This window comes from Somniosus microcephalus, chromosome 32 (assembly GCF_052327205.1).
Source record: "Somniosus microcephalus isolate GS21.2 chromosome 32, FLI_Smic_1.0, whole genome shotgun sequence".
NCBI classification, from domain to species: Eukaryota; Metazoa; Chordata; class Chondrichthyes; order Squaliformes; family Somniosidae; genus Somniosus; species Somniosus microcephalus.
Genome location: NC_141018.1, coordinates 21257920 through 21279162, shown reverse-complemented (window position 1 = coordinate 21279162; position 21243 = coordinate 21257920). Strand labels below are relative to the sequence as shown.

Here is a 21243-nt window from a genome sequence, read left to right as displayed (position 1 = left end):
CCTGCCTTCTCCCTCCCTTCTCCTTGATCCCTTTAGCCTTAAGAAATATATCCAACTTGTTAGGGTCTAATTGGAGCCTGAGCGGGCCAAGTGATATACGAGGTCGACGCGTTACCCAACTTAGACTTATGTGAATAAACTCACACAACCAAATAGTTTGAGAGAAGTAAAAATGCACAGTTTAATGTACAGAGCGCTCTGGGAGAAGAAGAACAGTAGACCCCGCGGTCTCAGCTGCCAGCTTCTCGGTTTTACAATAGTAGCCGAGCTTCTTTTATACAGTTTAAAAACAGGAAAGGTACCATATCAGCAGTTATTACATTAATTCCTTGGCCAATCTGGTACTTTAGCATCCTTCAACTTTGGCCAATCCGATACCTTAGCAACCCTTAATCACATTCTGTCAAAAACAAGTTAATTATATTATTATACCGTTAGCTAGCTTCTTTCACAAACAACTTAATTATATTACTGTTAGCTAGCTTCTTTCATGTGACATGTTGGTATTTCGCAACCCTATTCTCACAGTGATACCTATGTCCTGCCAGTTGTGTAACCCCGCCCTTAAACACCCTTTACCTCCCTTGTTCTTCCTAAACATAATTTTTCGCTCTTACAGTTTTACCCCAACAGTTGACTAGCCGTTCCTGTCTTACGTCTGTACAAGTGATATCACAAGTTGGTGCAAGCAGATCAAGTCAGCTGTCTGTTATGCCAGTGTCTGCAAAATGTCAATAAATGTCAAGTATTTCAGCAGGCACTACGGTGCCATTTTAAATTTTCCTCCAACACAACGCCTTCTTGAATATATTTAATGAATTGGCCTCTACTGCCTTCTGTGGTAGAGAATTCCACAGGTTCACCACTCTCTGGGTGAAGAAATTCCTCCTCATCTCAGTCCTAAATGGCTTACCCCTTATCCTTAGACTGTGACCCCTGGTTCTGGGCTGGGGCCGGGGATCAGTTGTCCCTCTTTTTGGTTGTACAATTTATCTGCAATTTAAGGAAAACGTCAAATAAGGCTTATCAACTTAGATTAGAATGACATCGGCCGGGGGGGGGGGTGATGATGCGCTCCAGTCCCCCGCGGCACCCACCGGTCTCGGAAGGCCTCGAACGTGCCGGCGGACACCGCGTGCTCCATCTCCAGGGCCACCCGGGCGCGAACATAGCCGCGAAAGGGAGGCAGGCAATCGGGCTTTTTGCAGCCAGTGGCAGTGGTGTGCCGGCGGTGGAATTTGGCCGGGGATCCACTTTCAGCATGTGCTGTAACTCCACCATGGTGTCCCTGGTAAACTGAAGCCTTCACAGGCAATGCTCCTTGGACGTGCGGAGATACGTGCTCCTATGCCTGTATGTGGGACTGTCAGTGGTTCAGAGAATCCCTCTGTTGGTCCTCCTTTTTCTTTCCCCCCCCAAAAAAAGCGGAAATATAGAAGAATTCCCAGTGAAAAATTCTTTGCGGCAGGACTGAAAACAAGGCAGCACCACAGAAATTGTTACCATCAAAAATCTCAATGGCAACAAGAACAGAATAACAGAAAGAGAAGTTTCAGCAAGTGCCCAACAAGTCCTGACGAAGGGAACTTCGACCTGAATGTTTCTCTCTCCACGGATGTTGCCTGGCCTGCTGAGTTTTTCCAGCGTTTTCTGTTGTTATTCAATCCGGCTCTTTAAATTGATTTATTTTTTGCAGTCCAGCGCCTAGCAACAAGAAAGAAAGAACTTGTATTTCTACAGCGCCTTTCATGACCTCAGGACATCACAAAGCGTTTTACAGCCAATGAAGTGCTTTTTGATACGTAGTCGCTGTTGTAATGTAGGAAACGTGGCAGCCAATCTGCGCACAGCAAGCTCCCACAAACAGCAATGTGATAATGACCAGATAATTTGTTTTTAATGATGTTGATTGAGGGATAAATATTGGCCAGGGCACCAGGGTGAACTCCCCTGCTCTTCTTTGAAATAGTGCCGCAGGATCTTTTACATCCACCTGAGAAAGCAGACGGGGCCTCGGTTTAACGTCTCATCCGAAAGGCGGCACCTCTGACAATGCAGCACTCCCTCAGCACTGCACTGCAGTGTCAGCCTAGATTTTTTTGTGTTCAAGTCTCTGGCGTATACTACAATGATTCTTGAAACCTTAGCCGGACGACCTTGGAGAATGCCTCAGATCAAGCAAGCTGCTTCAATATGTCAATGGTGTGCTAGATAACTTTGTGAACTGCTGCATCTCGTTACGCCTGTGCCGAAGGCAGCAGCACAGAAATTGTTGTAAAGGTTCATCAAAAATCTCAACGGCAACGAGAACAGAGCAACAAAAAAGAGACGTTTCAGCAAGTGCCGAACAATATCGCAATCCTTCTCTTTAAATAGATTTCTTTCCGGAGTCCAGCGCCTAGCAACAGGTTATGTGAGGAGGTAAAGGAAACAGCATAAACATTATGGGGGAAATTATGGGAAAAGAAAGTGCATCATTATGCATCCATCCAGAAACTGGTAGATGTGTTTGGCGAGTCGGGCGGAGGCAGCGCAGCGCAACGAGCAGCAGCAGCAGCCACGACGACCCGCTACAGCACGTCGGCCGGCAGCTCCTTGGCGGGAAGCTCGCAGTCCGACTGGGAGGAGGGGAGCCGGGCATGGTGGCCAGAGGTCGGATCGTGAGCGGGAGAAGCAGGCCACCACACGTGGAGCCGGCAACAGTGAGGAGGAGGCCGCGGTGACGAGGAGGACGGAGCGGCTGAGGGACATCGTGCTCCCACTGCCACTGGATGCCATTGAATTGACTTTCTGAACACGGCGCTGTAAGAATAGCTGACGTGTCCCTACAGGGAGTAAGCATTCCATTGTACTTGTACTAGTACTAGTTACATATGGCAAATAAAAATTGAATTGAATTGAATTGAATTGAGATGCTTCCTGGAGCTAGCAAATGTCCGATTGCAAAACTGGGATGGGTAAAATGCAGGCTGAGATCCGGCATTACCATGAGAATGCCAGAATTGGGATTTTCCGCACTAATTATTACATCTGGGAAAGTCCGTTTCCTATTCTACTCAAATTTGGCCAACAAAGGGAAGGGGAGTAGAGCTTAATGAGATAATTGTGTGCAATGACTAAACATTTCAATATATGTTCGTATCTTCATATGAAGTTAGGCAATTGATTGGCAGCACAAAGGATCACTAGCAAAAATCTAAATGAATTGTGGAGGATATACTCTCAGCTTTTAAAACTTGCCCTGATGGTACAACATGTAATGCTATTGAGCGGTGGGGTATGTGTTCACAGTTGTCAAAATCAAATCAACTTTTATTGTCATTGTTAGTGCACAAGTGCAGTACAACGAAATGTAGGCTTGCGGCTCCCGAGAGTGTACATTTAGATTAAGACATTTAAACATTCAACATACATTTGGCTTGTAATACATTAACATAAACATAACCATAATAAAGTGCATTGGCAGATGTGCAGGCTTTAGAGTTTATTTGTGGAGTTCAGTAGGATGACAGCCCTGGGAAAGAAGCTGTTCCTAAATCTGGTCGTTCGGGTGCGAATGCATCTGTAGCGTCTCCCAGATGGCAGGAGGGCGAACAGACTGTGGCTGGGGTGGGTAGGGTCTTTGATGATGGACCCTGACCTCCGTAGACAGTGTTTCTGGTATATGTGCTCTATGGTCGGTAGCCGGGTGCCGGTAATGCGTTGGGCAGTTTTGACTACCCGCTGCAGGCCTCTACATCTGAATTCTCAATGCCAGTGACTTAACTGAAGAGAATCACTGTTGTAAATTAAAAAATAATAATGTCTTTTGTGTGCTCTTCTGATTGGGTCATTAAACAAATAGTCTGTAACCTAATAAAACATTAAATAAAACTTAACAAATTAAATTTAAATTTCATTGGCCGGGGTGATGATGCACTCCAGTCCCCGCGGCACCCACCGGTCGCGGAAGGCCTCGAGCGTGCCGGCGGACACCGCGTGCTCCATCTCCAGGGCCACCCGGGCGCGAACATGGCCACGGAAGAGAGGCAGGGGCAGTCAGGCCAAACGACCCCCCCTCGACCGCCCGCTGCACGGACCAGTTAATGGCCACTTTGGCCAGGCCCCAGGAGCAGTCCTACGAGGAGGTCCTCCGATCTGCCCGCTCTCGCCTCCGCACCGGGTGACCGAAGATCAGGAGTGTGGGACTGAGGTGCGGCCAAAAATCGGGGAGCAGCCCCTTCAAATAATGGAAGAGGGGCTGCAACCTCTGACACTCTATATATACATGGAGCACGGACTCCTCCAGGCTGTAGAAAAGGTAGGCGGCCTGGGAGATGCCTTTGGTGTAGAGGGAACCCATGCCATCTGCACACAAGCACCCAGTGCCCCAAAGCTAATTTATTTGTTCAAATGATATCTGATCCATAAGACACCTGATATGGCCCAGTTATTTAATCGGGAGGTATTAAACTGGTGAATATCTCATTCCCAATTAGTTTGAACTGAAGAACAGATGGAGTCACTTAGTTTGATTAATCTTCAACATTTATTCAATTATGTGAAGAGTTGCTAGCTAACCTTGCTTGCATTTGCTTATATTACAAAACATGGATTTATGCTCACATATAAGGGTCAGCAGTTCTTCTTCTGGAGACAGTCATCTATAGGCTTGCTTTGTCCGATGACAGAAATATCTCCCATCTTCTTCAGCCTTTTATAACCCACTTGATTACGAGCAGTTCAACTGACTTATTTATTGTACCTGGACGATAATGTCAGACATGGTGTCTGCTACTCTTCCTTATCTTGTTTTAACCATCCTCAAGGTCCCTTTGCTTTTCAGCAGTCCATTGTTTTCAAGAGCTAATCACACACTTTGTGAGTGTTGATGTCTGTCTGCCTGCACTCCTCTTCACACGATGTCCTTCCTTGTTCTTTGGTAATTTGCCATATCTGCACAAGGATTTGCACACATGCCGTACAGACATCTATATGTAAACGACAATTCGCTCTCTACATACCAGAATTTCAAACATTCTGCCTTTCTGTCAGTGATGTCCTTGTTACAATCTCATTGGAGCCAGTACAATCGCAACCCACATTTTTCTTTCACAGGCAAATGTATTTTAATTGGCATGGGAATTTAACCTTTGCCCATGTAAATTTAATTTTAGTTACAGCATAATATGCTGATTCACAATAAACATGTTTTCCAAGTGAAGGCCAGTGCTTCCTTGCAGTCTTCACAAAACAGAAACATTATTTTCATTTTTAACATTTGTATTCTTGTGCTGTTCAAGATGTTCTATGTTTCTATAGGGTACTGAATTTGGATGATCAGCCATGATCTCATTAAATGGCGGAGCAGGCTCGAGGGGCCGAATGGCCGACTCCTGCTCCTATCTTCTATATGTTTCTATGCGGAATCCAGTGCTGGGTAAGAGATACTTTTCCACTGTGAGTATCCATTGCCTGCATCAAGTACTTCCAGGTCAGGTACAGTTCGGCCAAATACAAAGAAAAATGTCCTGACCTAGCTCAGTGACATCCCTTAACTCCAGCTTGAAACACACCCCAATTCTTTCTTCTTAAAGATAGGACTTGCATTCATATAGCACCTTTCACATCCTCCGAACATCCCAAAGTGCTTTAAAGCCAGTTATTTTTTGAATTGTAGTCACTATTGCTCTTTAGGCAACGGTGGCAGCCAATTTGCAAGGTCCCACAAACAGAAATGTGATAAATGTTTAGAAAGTGCTGGTTGAGGGATAAATGTTGGCCAGGACACCGGGGAGAACTCTTCTGCTGATCTTTGAATGGTGCCATGGGATCTTTTACATCCACCTGAACTTGCCTTGCTCTTAGTCCTCGCCTAAAGGCAGCAGCTCATAACACCTAACTTTGCCTTCTTCATTTATAAGCCAATGAGGTGAGTGTCAGCATGCTATTCAGCCATGTGTGCCTGATACGGTCTTCAGCCTTGTGAGTTTGAGGGGAGAAAAGAAAGACTTGCATTTCTATAGCGCCTTTCACGACCACCGGACGTCTCAAAGCGCTTTACAGCCAATGAAGTACTTTTGGAGTGTAATCACTGTTGTAATGTGGGAAACGCGGCAGCCAATTTGCACACAGCAAGCTCCCACAAACAGCAATGTGATAACAACCAGATAATCTGTTTTTGTTATATTGAGGGATAAATATTGGCCAGGACACCAGGGATAACTCACCTGCTCTTCTTCAAAATAGTGCCATGGGATCTTTTACGTCCACCTGCGAGAGCAGACGGGGCCTCGGTTTAACGTCTCATCCGAAAGACAGCACCTCCGACAGTGCAGCGCTCCCTCAGCACTGCACTGGGAATGTCAGCCTAGATTTATGTGCTCAAGTCCCTGGAGTGGGACTCTGAATCCACAACCTTCTGACTCAGAGGGTGTAAGAAGGGCACTGGACCAATATGAAGAATAGCAATCCTGACATTCCTCTGCCTAGCCAAGAGATGTTGAGACCGCTATTGCAATTAGTTAACTCAGCAGAGATCAGTCTGCTAATTTCCTGATGTGTCCCACATCATGTGTGTATTTACTCAATGGCCTTGAGGGGGGTCTTTGTCTACCCAGTATTCAGACTGAAAAGTCATTGTTCACAGAAATACTGTCTGGGAGGAGAGGGTATTTACTGTGTCTCTTAACACCTATGAGAGATGTGAGGTCTGAAGCATTGTGTAACTGATTAACATTGAAGTAGTTCATAAGGTGTTGTAAATGTCTTTTATTTTAGATGTTATCTGCAAAAGTAACCTTATTGTTAAAAGGGCTTTCCACCAGTACTATAGAATTTGTATGAGATTTGTACTTCTTATCACAGGCTGCTGGCACCTCAGTTACAAGACCATGGCCTAGAAATTCAGTTGTTAGCGCCAGCCGCTAGCGCCTTAGGCGTCGGCACAGGAGGCCTTACCCACCCAGGGTATACCGCCAGCAGTTCTCATATCTGAACATGTCTGAGGAGCAGTGTGTTCGGAGGCTGCGATTCAGAAGGGAGGTGGTCACTGAGATCTGCAGCCACAGCTGAGGAGCAGGACGTCTCTGTTGGTGGCAGTGAAGGTGACGGTGGCTCTCAACTTCTATGCCACCGGCTCCTTCCAATACGCTACTGTTTTGTAATATAAGCAAATGCAATTGGTGCAAGACCGCCAATTCCAAGTTTGATTTTTTTGCTGTCAAGGGTGGCAGGGGTACATGCAGGGGCACCTGATTCTTTACATTGAAGTGAGCAAGTTAAAATTGGTGGCAAGCCTGCAATGTTAATGTCATCATGGAGATTATTTTTGGAAAGATTCACTGGTTTACTTCCCCCCCCCCTCAAACAATCTTATACTTCTGATCCTCAAAAATTATTTACAATTTACTGCTAGTTTTATTGCATTTTTAGTAATATATATAAAAGAAATCAAGGATTTTACTTCACAAATCATCCAATTAAACATCAAAGAACTCATTTTAATAAATCGTGGCTACACTTTAGTGTGTAGGTGACGACGATGTCAGAATTTGCTTCACCTTAGCCAAGAGTCTCACCAAAACTTATGTTTGCCAACAATATGGTTACACGATTTCCTTTGGGCTTCTCTTTGTCAGTAACTTTTTACTAAGTTTCTTTTCATGAATAATGAAAAGCAGTAATGTTTGTGTCTGCAAAATCCCACTCCACCGGATTCAACTTTAACTTTCCATGAGAATCCGCTCTCCATTTGCAGTTAACAGGCATATTATAAAACAGAAAAAAGTTTGTTTCTTTTCCTTATACTCTGGATGCTAGCGTGCAGATCAAATAAACACCCCACCCAAGTCTGTTTTAAGTCTTCTAATTATTCCTACTCGCCAAGGCTTCTTCGGCAGCACCTCCCAAACCCGTGACCTCTTCCACCTAGAAGGACAAGGGCAGCAAGCGCATGGGAACACCACCACCTCCAAGTTCCCCTCCAAGTCTCACATCATCCTGACTTGGAAGTATGTCGCCGTTCCTTCATCGTCGCTGGGTCAAAACCCTGGATTCCTATATATATTTAGTGTCATACAACTCTGACTCAAAGGCAAAAGACTATGGCCCAGATATTCAGGTCCCAACGCGTGAGTACGCACTGGGTACTCACGCGTAGGCCCAACGAAAGTGCCGGTTTCGTGCGTGCACTGCGCATGCGCAGGAAACCGGAACTTCCGTTCCCCTGAAAGAAGGGGTTGACAGGTGGAACGCGTGCGCCGGAGAGGCAGCGCGTGCGCATCGAACTTCCAGTTTTTTTGCAGGTTTCTCCGGGAGGGTAAGTCTCCAGCAGTTACACTTTTAAAAAGCAGTCGCAAGGCCTGCTTTTAACAAGGTAAGTGGTGAATTAATTAAAGTTAAAACATTTTTTCCACAGGTTTATTATTTAGGCAAGTTTATTTTTAGCCCCGTTAGAAAATGTAATTAATTTTTTCAAAAATTTAAATTATTGTTTAAAATAGCTATTTCATGTAATTTAGTTATTTTAAAAATGTGATTTTATTTTTTAATTTATTTGAAGTTTTAGTGATGTTTTGGGGCTTATAGTATTTATAGGTTTGACAGATCTTCCTGTCAAACTTATGAATGAAGCATTCCCTGCTCCAATTGGCTCCTCGTGGCCCACGTGATCCCAGGGGACGCATCGAACTAACTGCGCCCCTGGGATACGCAAGCACTGCGCGCCGGCAGTTGGAGGAGGCCCAGGATCGGAATCCCACGCGGGCCCACAGCTCAATGGCCAGCGCGCTAGGTAAGTGCAGGTCGGGGGCTTGCACCCGCGGGAAGCCCCCGACCCGAATTTCTGGGCCAATTAACGTTATAAAAACCCAGAAGCTGGGCACCATAGGAACTGGAGTGCATCGTTGACAGTGTAAATAACATTCGTATTTAATTTGATAAGTTTCCTTTTTTTATGGTTTTGGTGTTGATTGGTTGAAAAGAAAAAAATAAACAGAATTTGACTTTAGCTTTACCTACATTTTGATTGTGTTGTACTTGGTATAATGAGTTAGTGTGTGTAGCAAATGCCCAAAGTCTGAAATGGCAGCTCACTCAAGCACGGTTCTTTGAACTGTTTCTGTAAGTTCAGAGGTTTGAAGTGCTAGTTTATGCATTTGATGCAAAAAAGATCGGCTCAAGGTCTTAAAAAGAATGATTCGCTAACCATTGTATTCCTCTTATCACAGTGTCAATGATAAAATCATTGCCTGGCAGTTGTAAGTTAGTAATAGTTGTACAATCGCAGAACTGTACAAAATCTCTGTTCCCGAAGTCATTGACTCCCTGCTGGAGTTCAGTTCTCCAGCAGTCAGGTCACCCTCTGATACCCTGTCCAAGTAGTCACGCTACATATGAGCTTTAATAGTGAGTTTTGACAAGTCCGAGGTGGCTATTCATAGGTAAGCGCTCTCCCTGCTTCGGACGGCCCGCTCCCACTGCCGGAGCGATGTGTTCGGCGAGTCGGGCGGAGGCAGTGCAGCAGCAACAAGCAGCAGCAGCAGCTACGACGACCCGCTACAGCACGTCGGCCGGCAGCTCCTCGGCGGGAAGCTAGCAGTCCGACTGGGAGGAGGGGAGCCGGGCATGGTGGCCAGAGGCTGGACCGTGAGTGGGAGAAGCAGCCCCTGGGACGTCGGACCGTGGAGCCGGCAACAGTGAGGAGGAGGCCACGGCGACCGGAGCTTATACATCTCGACGATGTGTTTGGCGAGTCGGGCGGAGGCAGCGCAGCAGCAGTAAGCAGCAGCTACGACGACCCGCTACAGCACGTCGGCCGGCAGCTCCTCGGCAGGAAGCTCGCAGTCCGACTGGGAGGAGGAGAGCCGGGCATGGTGGCCAGAGGCCGGACCGTGAGAAGCAGGCCACCACATCATGGAGCCGGCAACAGTGAGGAAGAGGCCGCGGTGATGGAGCGGCTGAGGGACATTGCGTTCCCACTGCCATTGAATTGACTTTTCTGAACATGGCGCTGGAGAATAGCGACGTGTCTCTGTGAGCTCCCACAGCTTATTGTGGGAGTGATCGGGGAGTAAGCATTCCATTGTACTAGTTACATATGGCAAATAAAATTGAAATTGAAATAGGGTCTGACTCAGTCCAATACACACGAATGGATAACAGGCAGGAGCTGAAACTTTGGTCGATTTTACACGCCCTAGCCCAGGGGCGATCAAGTCAATTGCAGCACTGATATTGCAGCCTTGCAGACATCAGCTATCTGCTAGACCTTGAGATGGTCGGTGTAGCACAGATACTTGTTGAATACACTTACTAAGTCATTGGTGGAAACTACTATCTGGAATGCAGTGCCTCATAGAGCGGTGGATGCAGATTCAATCGTAACTCTCAAAAGGGAATTGGACATATACTCGAAATGGAGAAATTTGCAGGGCTATGGGGAAAGAGCAGGGAAGTGGGACTACAGGAAACTCGCGTTTAAACGGCACCTAAATATCCGGAATTCTCTATTAACCGGCAAAATTCTCACTCCGAAAACAACACCTCAGTAACCGGCAATGTTGCCGAGTCCGAGTCTCCCGCGGTGGCCGAGTTAGTCAGTGGGGGTAGTTCCCCAAACTGCCGCTACTCGGCTTCTTGGCGCTGTCGGAAGTCGGAACACCTGAATACCCCTGTAACAGGAGTCTGACTCTCCTGTGCTGCTGGTAGTCTCTTCTGATCCGCCATTTTACAGGGGTACTGTGTGTCTCCCACGCTGCTGGTAGTCATTGCATTGCATTACCCTCAACTGGCAGTACTGTACTTAATCAAGCATCTTCCACCATCCATTTAACACAACATTCTGTAGGTGAGTACCCAATTACTGTATACTGCACATTTCTTGATTTTTTTATTTTTCTGTTAAAAATAGCCTCGGTAGATAACCCTTTCCGTCATCCGGAATTTTTGATCAACCGGCAACACGCCGGTCCTGGATACCAAAGAGTTTCCTGTAATTGGAGAGCTCTTTCAACAGCCTGCCACAGGCACGATGGGCCGAATGGCCTCCTTCTGTGCTGTATCATTCTATGATTCTGTCTTTAAGTTGTTTGCCGGTTAATATATTTAAGTGCTGCCTAGTCTGCTTAAGGATTTGAGTTTGTCCTTTTTGTATCTGATCACCCAACATAAGTATTAATTATAATTTGAGTGCTGATCTTATCTAGCTTAATTTGATGAGCCATTTTCAAGTACTCACAGAAAAGACTGCAATTCATTCGACATGACACAACTGGCACTCTGCACATCAGGATTCCATTCCAAACATCCAGCTATTTGTTTAACAGAAGCAAAACGGTTGTTTTCATATATTTACAAGAACTTTTAACCAAATGGTCAACTGATTTCCAACAGTCAATTGAACGGCTAACTACTCAGGACATGGCTCGTCATATTTGTGTTACATGGTGTCCTTAAAAACTGGCGCAAATCGGTTTCATTTTTATCCCGCGTGCTCGTCAATAAATACATTAGTTACTTTAACTATGCCAACATTTTGAACAGAGTGATATTCTGCCAGATAATAGAGCACATGCCTGCAAGCAGGTAATTGCTAATCTTATAGGTCACATGCTATCAGCAAGGACATACTGCGAGGGCACAGTATGAAAAAGCTACCTATCGGGGACAAGGTCGACTGCAAGAGGTGCTATGGAAGAGAGAATGGTAATATTAAACCCCTCAAATTTTACAAGACAATTGTCATTGTTGCTGTCGCTTTGTTGAGTTTCATTAACCTAGACAAGATTCAAAGTAAACACGAGACAATTAGCAATTCAATTCAGAATGTTGGCAAAAGTATTTATTTTAAATGACATTACATTTTTTGCTGTTGGATTTTTCTCCAACTATAAAGCAACTTTAACATTTGTTGTTGGAGCCCACTGTCTTGTGGTTTAATTCTCCAGTGACACTGCTTGGTTTGATTCCTGTACTATTTTGCCACATGTGGAACAGTTCTTTGCAGATCTGTTTAAAATAGGCATGCAGAGAATGCCCTGCTTTCCAAATACCACCGCTAAATCATGTCCATCTCAACAGGGACTCTTGTTAACATCTCTCCAACAGTGCAGCACTCATTACTGCAGTGTCCAGCTATGCTCCTAAGACGTGCAACCCCACGATCCGACTCAGGCAAGAGTGCGACCAATCGAACCAAACTGGAGCACGTCAACCAACTATGAGGCCAATTTCAACTTTAACAGGGCCTGGGACAAGTTGGAAGGGGAAGAGAGCATATTGGGCCCAAAAATTTACATTTTTTGTGTCATAGAAACATAGAAAATAGGAGCAGGAGTAGGCCATTCGGCCCCTCGAGCCTGCCCCGCCATTCAATGAGATCATGGCTGATCATCCAAATTCAGTACCCTGTCCCTGCCTTCTCCCCATATCCCTTGATCCCTTTAGCCTTAACATATCTAACTCCTTCGTGAATATATTTAATGAATTGGCCTCAATTGCCTTCTGTGGTAGAGAATTCCACAGGTTCACCACTCTCTGGGTGAAGAAATTCCTCTTCATCTCTGTCCTAAATGGTCTACCCCTTATCCTTAGACTGTGACCCCTGGTTCTGGACTCCCCGGCCATCGGGAACATCCTTCCTGCATCTAGTCTGTCTAATTCTGTTAGAATTTTATAAGTTTCAATGAGATCCCCTCATTCTTCTAATGGAGGGGGCAGGTGGTGCCAGGGAGGGAGAGGGGGCAGGTGGTGGGGGGGCCAGGGAGGGAGAGGGGGCGGGTGGGGGCCAGGGAGGGGGAGGGAGAGGGGGCGGGGGCCAGGGAGGGAGAGGGGGCGGGTGGGGCCAGGGAGAAAGAAGGGGGGGGGGGCCAGGGAGCAGGTGGTCGGGGGGGCCAGGGAGGGAGAGGGGGCGGTCGGGGCCAGGGAGGGAGAGAGGGTGGTGGGTGGGGGCCAGGGAGGGAGAGGGAGAGAGGGTGGTGGGGGGCCAGGGAGGGAGAGGGGGCGGGTGGTGGGGGGGCCAGGGAGGGAGAGGGGGCGGGTGGTGGGGGGGCCAGGGAGGGAGAGGGGGCGGGTGGTGGGGGGGCCAGGGAGGGAGAGGGGGCGGGTGGTGGGGGGGCCAGGGAGGGAGAGGGGGCGGGTGGTGGGGGGGCCAGGGAGGGAGAGGGGGCGGGTGGTGGGGGGGCCAGGGAGGGAGAGGGGGCGGGTGGTGGGGGGGCCAGGGAGGGAGAGGGGGCGGGTGGTGGGGGGGCCAGGGAGGGAGAGGGGGCGGGTGGTGGGGGGGCCAGGGAGGGAGAGGGGGCGGGTGGTGGGGGGGCCAGGGAGGGAGAGGGTGGTGGGGGGGCCAGGGAGGGAGAGGGTGGTGGGGGGGCCAGGGAGGGAGAGGGGGCGGGTGGTGGGGGGCCAGGGAGGGAGAGGGGGCGGGTGGTGGGGGGCCAGGGAGGGAGAGGGGGCGGGGGGCCAGGGAGGGAGAGGGGGGCAGGTGGTGGGGGGCCAGGGAGGGAGAGGGGGCGGGTGGTGGGGGGCCAGGGAGGGAGAGGGGGGCGGGTGGTGGGGGGCCAGGGAGGGAGAGGGGGGGCGGGTGGTGGGGGGCCAGGGAGGAAGAGGGGGCGGGTGGGCCAGGGAGGGAGAGAGGGTGGTGGGTGGGGGGCCAGGGAGGGAGAGAGGGTGGTGGGGGGCCAGGGAGGGAGAGGGTGGTGGGGGGCCAGGGAGGGGGAAGAGGGTGGTGGGGGACCAGGGAGGGAGAGGGGGCGGGTGGTGGGGGGCCGGGGAGGGAGAGGGGGCGGGTGGTGGGGGGCCGGGGAGGGAGAGGGGGCGGGTGGTGGGGGGCCGGGAGGGAGAGAGAGGGGGGTCAGGCTCAGTCCTTTGTGCACAATCCGAGTCCCTGATGCGGCCCCGGGGAGATGTGAGCTCCGGTCAGCAGTGAAGCGGCTACCCCGGCACTGGCGGGAGCGGAAAGCGGGTTCTTTCTTTGTGACCCAAGGCGGAGCGTGGTTAATGGAGCTCAAGCGCTTCAGGCCACTCCGCCCAGAGAGTGCAAACAAACCGCCTCCCTGCTCGGTTTCCTCCGTCATTTTCTCCAATATTATTCTCTCTCTTGACCAGCCTCTTTTCATTTTGCCTTTAAAAGCAGTTTTTCCCCGCTCTGGACTAACCAGCTACATACAATACTCCGCTCCCTACCGCCAACGCCTGAGGCACGGACGCCGACCGTTGGCGCTTTTTATATCGGGCCCCGCCCACCTGACCACAAGCGCGAGCAACGCCCAGGCGGCCCCACCCAGTCCCCGCTCAGCTCCGCCCACTCTCCCGCGTAGCCCCGCCTCCTCTCTACCCCCCACTCTAAGCCCCGCCTCTTTGCCTTCCCTCCCCTCCCGCGCGCGAGAGAAGCCCCGCCTCTCGCCCGTTTTTTTTTGGAAATAAAAGCCGCCTCCGATTCGACAGACGCCGGCCGACGTCATTTAAGAGTACGTGACAACGCCTCGCTCGAGTGCCGGTCGGACAATTCAAAAAAACATGGAGCGTGGTGGAGTAGCGAACCTCTGAGGTGTGTGTGTTTGAAGAAAAAAAAACCACACCCGCGCCGTTTAATGAGAGACTTTGAAACATATTTAAATTTGACTGGTCATGTAAGGATTTGTGGTTTGAGGAGGACATTGAGGAGCGGCGCGGTGAGGTAAGTGGTGTTGAGGGGGCCGCCCAGCCCACACGGGGGGAGGGGACGAGACGAGGATAGCTCGAGCGCGGGCTCCCCGGCCCGAGTGGCTGCAGCCCGGCGGGGGAAGGGTTAATGGGTCCCGGGGATTGCTGGCACCTCGCGCCCAGCCTGTTGCCATGGTATCCAAAGTGACTGACTGACTGCAACTTTTGCACAAACTTTGCTCGCACTTTATTATTTGTTTTTTTAACCTGTATGAGGAGCGGGGATGTGTAGGATCTCTTTCCGCCCCTCTATTTTTGCTGTAGGATTTCTCCTAATGGGCTTTTGTAGGATTTCTCCAAATGGGCTTTTGTAGGATTTCTCCAAGTGGGCTTTTGTAGGATTTCTCTTAATGGGCTTTTGTAGGATGTCTCTCTCTTCTATATTTGTTTGTTGTAGGGTCTCTTTTACTGTAGTGTCTCCCTGAAGGAAGTCTTGAACTCTTTCTTATTGTGCACTTTAAGATCATGTTCTTGCAGTGCAGAGTCATGCTTCTGGATGTAATTAAAGTGACATTTACTGTGTGTGATTTCCCCCCCCCCCCCCCCCCCCCCGGTTCCATGTATGACATTCACAGCATTTGCAAGAGTACCTTTCCACCTTGTAGCCCTTACAATCGCACTGCTTCTGTAACATAACAAACATGAAGCAGTGTGAATTGTCCCATTGGGTATTGGCAAAGTATCATCCGCAAATCCTTTTAATTATTACTGGGACAAAAGGAATACAACTTTAAAAAAAAAAATATCAGTGGGCTAGTTTTTCTGCCAGTGTAGCTCTATCAGTGAACTCTCCCCTCCAAAATCTGATTTTTTTTTTAAATTGAGTATTGTTCTTCCGTTTGCTGCACCTTGACCTTTTGCTGTGTTCTCTCTCTCTCCATGGTAAGCCTTGTAAAATTTCATCTAGTCACTGGCTGAACATTTCCAGAATTGCCCAGCAAACCGAACACTTTGCAGGGCATAGCTCCGCAAATAACTCCAGTTTTAGATCTGTTCAGCGTGCTGATACTCTTGATGGGCTCCACAGAATGGAGGGTTGTAGGTCTGTTTACCAACACAGTAAGTTTGCTTGGGTTTTCGAGAGGAAGGCGCTTTAACCACAGGAAAGGAAGGAAAGTTAACTCGCACTGCTTGTTCAAACATCTTGTGGTATTGACTTGGCATCAAAGGCTTGTGTTGCAGCTTGGGAACATTTTTTTTTGCAGTATAGATGCTTAAATTTTTGCTTCAGGAGAGACTTGCTCAGTTGGTATCTGTGCATCCTTTAAGCTGCAGTTTTGTTTCTCTCGCACTAATTGCTGGAGGCTTTTGCAGGGGCTGCTGGATCATACTTCCTAAGTAAAGAACTTTCATTCATACAATGCCTTATTGCGTCCTCAGGATGTCCCAGTGCAGTTCACACCCGACCCAATACTTTTTAGAAATGCAGTCACTGTCATGTGGCCAAATGTGGCAACCAATTTGGATACAAATAAGATAGAAGCAGGAGTAGGCCCTTCGAGCCTGTTCTGCCGTTCAATAAGATCAGGGCTGATCTTCTAACTTAACTCAACTCCACCTTCCTGCATGACAACAACAACTTGTATTTATATAGTGCCTTTTATAACGTAGTAAAACGTCCCAAGGTGCTTCACAGGAGTATTTTAAGACACAAATTTTGACACCAAGCCACATAAGGAGAAATTAGGGCAGGTGACCAAAAGCTTGGTCAAAGAGGTAGGTTTTAAGGAGCGTCTTAAAGGAGGAGGGGTAGCGAGGCGGAGAGGTTTAGGCAGGGAATTCCAGAGCTTAGGGCCCAGGCAACAGAAGGCACGGACACCAATGGTTGAGCGATTTATAATCAGGGATCCTCAAGAGGGCAGAATTAGAGGAGCGCATATATCTCTTGGGGGGGGGGGGGGGGGGGTTGGTTGGTGTTGGGCTGAAGGAGATTGGAGATGGGGGGGGGGGGGGTTGGTGTTGAGCTGAAGGAGATTGGAGATAGGAAGGGGTGAGGCCATGGTGGGATTTGAAAACAAGGATGAGAATTTTGAAATTGAGGTGCTGCTTAACCAGGAGCCAATGTAGGCGAACAGGACTTGGTGCGAGTTAGGACACGGGCAGCCAAGTTTTGGATAACTTCAAGTTTACGTAGGGTGGAATGTGGGAGGTCAGCCAGGAGACAAACAGATTCGTCAAACACGATTTCCCTTCCATAAATCCGTGTTGCCTGCCCAATCCTATTATTTTCTAAGTGCCCTGTTACCAAGTCCTTACTAGATTGTAGCATTTTCCCTACTACTGATGTCCGGCTGACTGGTCTGTGGTTCCCCGTTTTCTCTCTCCCTCCTTTCTTAAATAGTGGGGTTACAGTTGCTACCTTCCAATCCGCGGGAACAGTTATAGAATCTATGGAATTTTGGAAAATGACAGCCAATGCATCTACTATCTCTCTAGCCGCCTTTTTTTCAAAACCCAAAGATATAAGCCATCAGGTCCAGGGGATTTACCATATTTCAGTCCCATTAATTTCTCCAGTACTATTTTTTTACTAATAATTTCTTTCAGTTCCTCATTCTCGCTAGACCCTTAGTTCTCCACTATTTCTGGGAAGTTTTTTGCGTCGTCTTCCGTGAAGACAGAAACAAAGTATGGCTCAGCCTGTAAGGGACTTGCATTTACTTTCGCTAATCTTTTCCTTTTTACATACCTATAGAAGTTTTTACAGTCTGTTTTTATGTCTCTCGCTAGTTTACTCTCGTTCTATTTTCCCTTTCTTTATCAATTTCTTTGTCCCCCTTTGTTGAATTCTAAAATCCTCCCAATCCTCAGGCTTACTATTTTTGGCAACATTATAAGCCTCTTCCTTTGATCTAATACTATCTTTAACTTCTCTTGTTAGCCACGGTTGGGCCACTTTTCCTGTGGGGTTTTTGTGCCTTAAAGGAATTTATATTTGTTGTAAATTATGTAATAATTCTTTAAATGCTAGCCATTGCTTGTCTACCATTGTACCTTTTTAATGTAGTTTCCCAAACTACCTTGGTCAACTCGCCCCTCATACCTACCTGGTTTGCTTTGTTTAGATTTAAGACCCTAGTTTTGGATTTAACAAAATCGCTTTCAAACTCAATATAAAATTCTATCATATTATGGTCACTCTTCCCTAAAGGCCCCTTTGCTACAAGGTTATTAATTATCCCTTTCTCATTGCACAATACAATGAGGTCCCACAAGTGAGATGAAAACAGAAAATGCTGCAAACAGTCAGTGGGTCAGGAAGCATCCACGGAGAGACAAGAGTTAATGTTTCAGGTTGCTGGCCATTCATCAGCACTGGAAAATGCTCGATGAACAGTTTTTGAGCAAATACAGAGCCAGGGAGTGGGGAGTGGGGAGTGGGGGGGGGGAAGAACTAAAGAATGTCTTGTTTAAAAATAAAATACCACACATGCTTTAAAAAAAAAAAATCTGAAACAAAATTTTGAAAATGCTGCAAACACTGAGCAAATGAAGCAACATTTGTGGAGAGACCAGACAAGTTAACATTTCAGGTGTGGAGCAGACTGTTTCAAATAACCAGTGACTGTTTTCAATGCTCTGTTTGAGGGAGAAGTGATGGCCAAGATACAGGAAGGTCTACCTGTTTAAATAGTGCCATGGATCTTTTTTCTGTCTGCCCGTTTAACTTTTCATCTGAAAGCTAACACCAACAGTGCTGCACTCCGTGTCAGTTCAGGTTATCTGCTCAAATCCTGGAATGAGGGATGAACTGACAATCGTGATTTAAACAACCAACTGAGACAAGCTTGCACCTAAACATTTTTTTTTTTTTTTTTTTATATAAAGAGGGCTATCCAGTACTGGAAATAACTTCAATGGTTAATTGCTGCTATTGTTTGTGCTTTTGACAATTCTATTCCCATACTTAATGACAGCTACTTTTGTACTTGCATGCCCAGTTGCAACAATTGTTTTAAAATGTTATCATTGCATGGTGATGGAGCTGAATTTTTTTACAAGATGTGGGGGGGGGAGTGGGGGGGAAACCAGTGTTTGGTTAAGCCAGCTAAAGGGTTATAGCACTAAGACTGTGATCTAATTTATATACTTAAACACCACTGTTTTATTCTTTTTGGCATGGTGTGCACATGGCAACTTTGACAGTTTGTGGATAGCAATTTTGCCACAACAACAACTTGTATTTATATAGCGCCTTTAACGTAGTAAAACGTCCCAAGGCCCTTAACAGGGGTGTTACAAGACAAAAAATTGACACCGAGTCGCATAACAAATTAAGTCAGATGACCAAAAGCTTGATCAAAGAGGTAGGTTTTAAGGAGCGTCATAAAGGAGGAAAGAGAGGTTTAGGGAGGGAATTCCAGAGCTTAGGACCTAGGCAGCTGAAAGCACGGCCGCCAATGGTGGAGCGACTAATCAGGAATGCTCAAGAGTGCAGAATTAGAGGAGCGCAGTTATCTTGGTGGTTGTGGGGCTGAAGGAGATTAGAGATAGGGAGGGGCGAGGCCACGGAGGGATTTGAAAACAAGGATGAGAATTTTGAAATCAAGGCGTTGCTTAACTGGGAGCCAATGTAGGTCAGTGAGCACAGGGGAGATGGGCGAATGGGACTTGCTGCGAGTTAGGACATGGGTAGCTGAGTTTTGGACGACCTCAAGATTACGCAGGGTAGAATGTGGGAGGCCAGCCAGGAGTGTGTTGAAATAGTCAAGTCTAGAGGCAACAAAGGCATGGATGAGGGTTTCAGCAGCAGATGCGCTAAGGGCTGAGGCAGGGGCGATGTTACGGAGGTGGAAATAGGTGATCTTAGTTATGCCACGGATATGTGGTCGGAAGCTCATTTCAGGGTCCAATATGACAAGGTTGCGAGCAGTGTGGTTCAGCCTCAGACAGATGCTAGGGAGAGGGATGGAGTCGGTGGCTAGGGAACGGAGTTTGTGGTGGGGCCCGAAGACACTGGCTTCGGTCCTCCCAATATTTAATTGTAGAAAATTTCTGCTCGTCCAGCACTGCATGTCGGACAAGCAGTATGTCAATTTAGAGACCGTGGAGGTGTCGAGGGAAGTGGTGGTGAGGTAGAGCTGGGTGTTGTCAACATACATGTGGAAACTGACGCTGTGTTTTCAGATGATGTCGCCAAGGGGCAGCATATAGATGAGAAATAGAAGGGGGCCAAGGATAGATCTTTGGGGAACACCAGAGGTAACGATGCGGGTGTGGGAAAAGAAGCCATTGCAAGTGCTTTTCTGTCTACAATTAGATAGATAGGAATGGAACCGGGCGAGTGCAGTCCCACCTACTGGACGATGGTGGCGAGGTGTTGGAGGAGGATGGAGTAGTCAACTGTGTCAAAGGCTGCAGACAAGTCGAGAAGAACGAGGAGGGACAGTTTACCTTTGTCATTTGTGACTTTGAGAGCCGTTTCGGTACTGTGGTAGGGGCGGAAACTGGATTGGAGGGATTCAAACATGGAGTTCTGGGAAAGATGGGCACGGATTTGGGGGGCGACAACACGTTCAAAGACTTTGGAGAGGAAAGGGAGGTTGGAGATGGGGCGGTAGTTTGCAAGGACGGAGGGGTCAAGGCTTTGTTTTTTGAAGAGGAGTAATGAAGGCAGATTTGAGGGGGAGGGGGACAGTACTGAGGCGAGCGAACCCTTAACATGGGAGCCAGAAAAGGAGTTCAACAATTTCAGATCAGAACCTTGGCCCCTAGCACATAAATATATATTCTTTTTTTTATCCACACTTTTTTTTTCTTCCCTCCCTTCAGCTGTCCTTCATTCTGCCAGAACAATTCACACCTCATCTAGAGCCATCCTTTGTTCCTTAACCTGTCCCATTACCATCTCCTCTCGCCTTGAATATCTCTTAATGTCTCTTAATCTCTCCTGCTTTCTATCCCATCACTGACCTTTTGTTCTTTCATCCCCTCCCCCCCTTTCCCAGCCCCCAAGCTTGCTTTCCATTTCCTGTTTTTTTTTCTCCAGTTCTGACGAAAGGCCATCGACCTGAAACGTTAACTCTGCTTCTCTCTCCACCGATGCTGCCTGGCCTGCTGAGTTTTTCCAGCGTTTCCTGTTGTTAAGCCAGAAAAGGAAGTTGGGTGGTCAGGAGCTTGGTGGGAATAGGGTCGAGGGAGCAGGAAGTGTGTCTCATGGACAAGATGTGCTTGGAGAGGTCAAGTGGGGAGACTGGAGAGAAACTGGAGAAAGATGAGAGTTCAGGGCTAGGGCAGGGGGTGAACCTTGGAGGAAGTTTGGCCTACTGGGCGAGGGGAAGTGGCAGAGGCAGCTGATCGGATGGTCTCGGTCTTCGAGACAAAGAAGTCCATGCACTGCTCACGCTTGTTGAAGGTCGGTGTCGAGGAGACGGGTTTATGAGGACGGTCAGCAGTTTATAAAAAATAAAAAAAATAGTAGCTGGGGGTTATCTTTGCATTCCAGAATGATCATGGAATAGTGAGCAGTTTTGGCAGACAAGAGTAGGACCCGATAATACTTTGGTCCAGCCAGACCTGGCGGTGAATGGCTAAACCAGTTGTCTGCCGTATTTGTTCAAGTCT

At 47.7% G+C, this 21243-nt stretch overlaps 1 protein-coding gene across 3 annotated transcripts in view; it reads left to right on the top strand.

Annotated features, from left to right (window-relative positions):
- The window catches only part of prmt2ip (PRMT2 interacting protein), an 88551-nt gene that overhangs the window by 39939 nt on the left and 27369 nt on the right, over positions 1 to 21243 (top strand). Inside the window, exon 1 of one of the 3 annotated variants that reach the window (XM_085972214.1) lies at positions 14420 to 14524. The exons of 1 other annotated variant lie outside the window; for it this stretch is intronic. The gene's annotated coding sequence lies outside the window, so the exon portion shown is untranslated. Of the gene's footprint in view, positions 1 to 14419; positions 14525 to 14561; positions 14654 to 21243 lie in introns of those variants that run through there. One more of the 3 variants, XM_085972217.1, reaches the window with a different exon arrangement.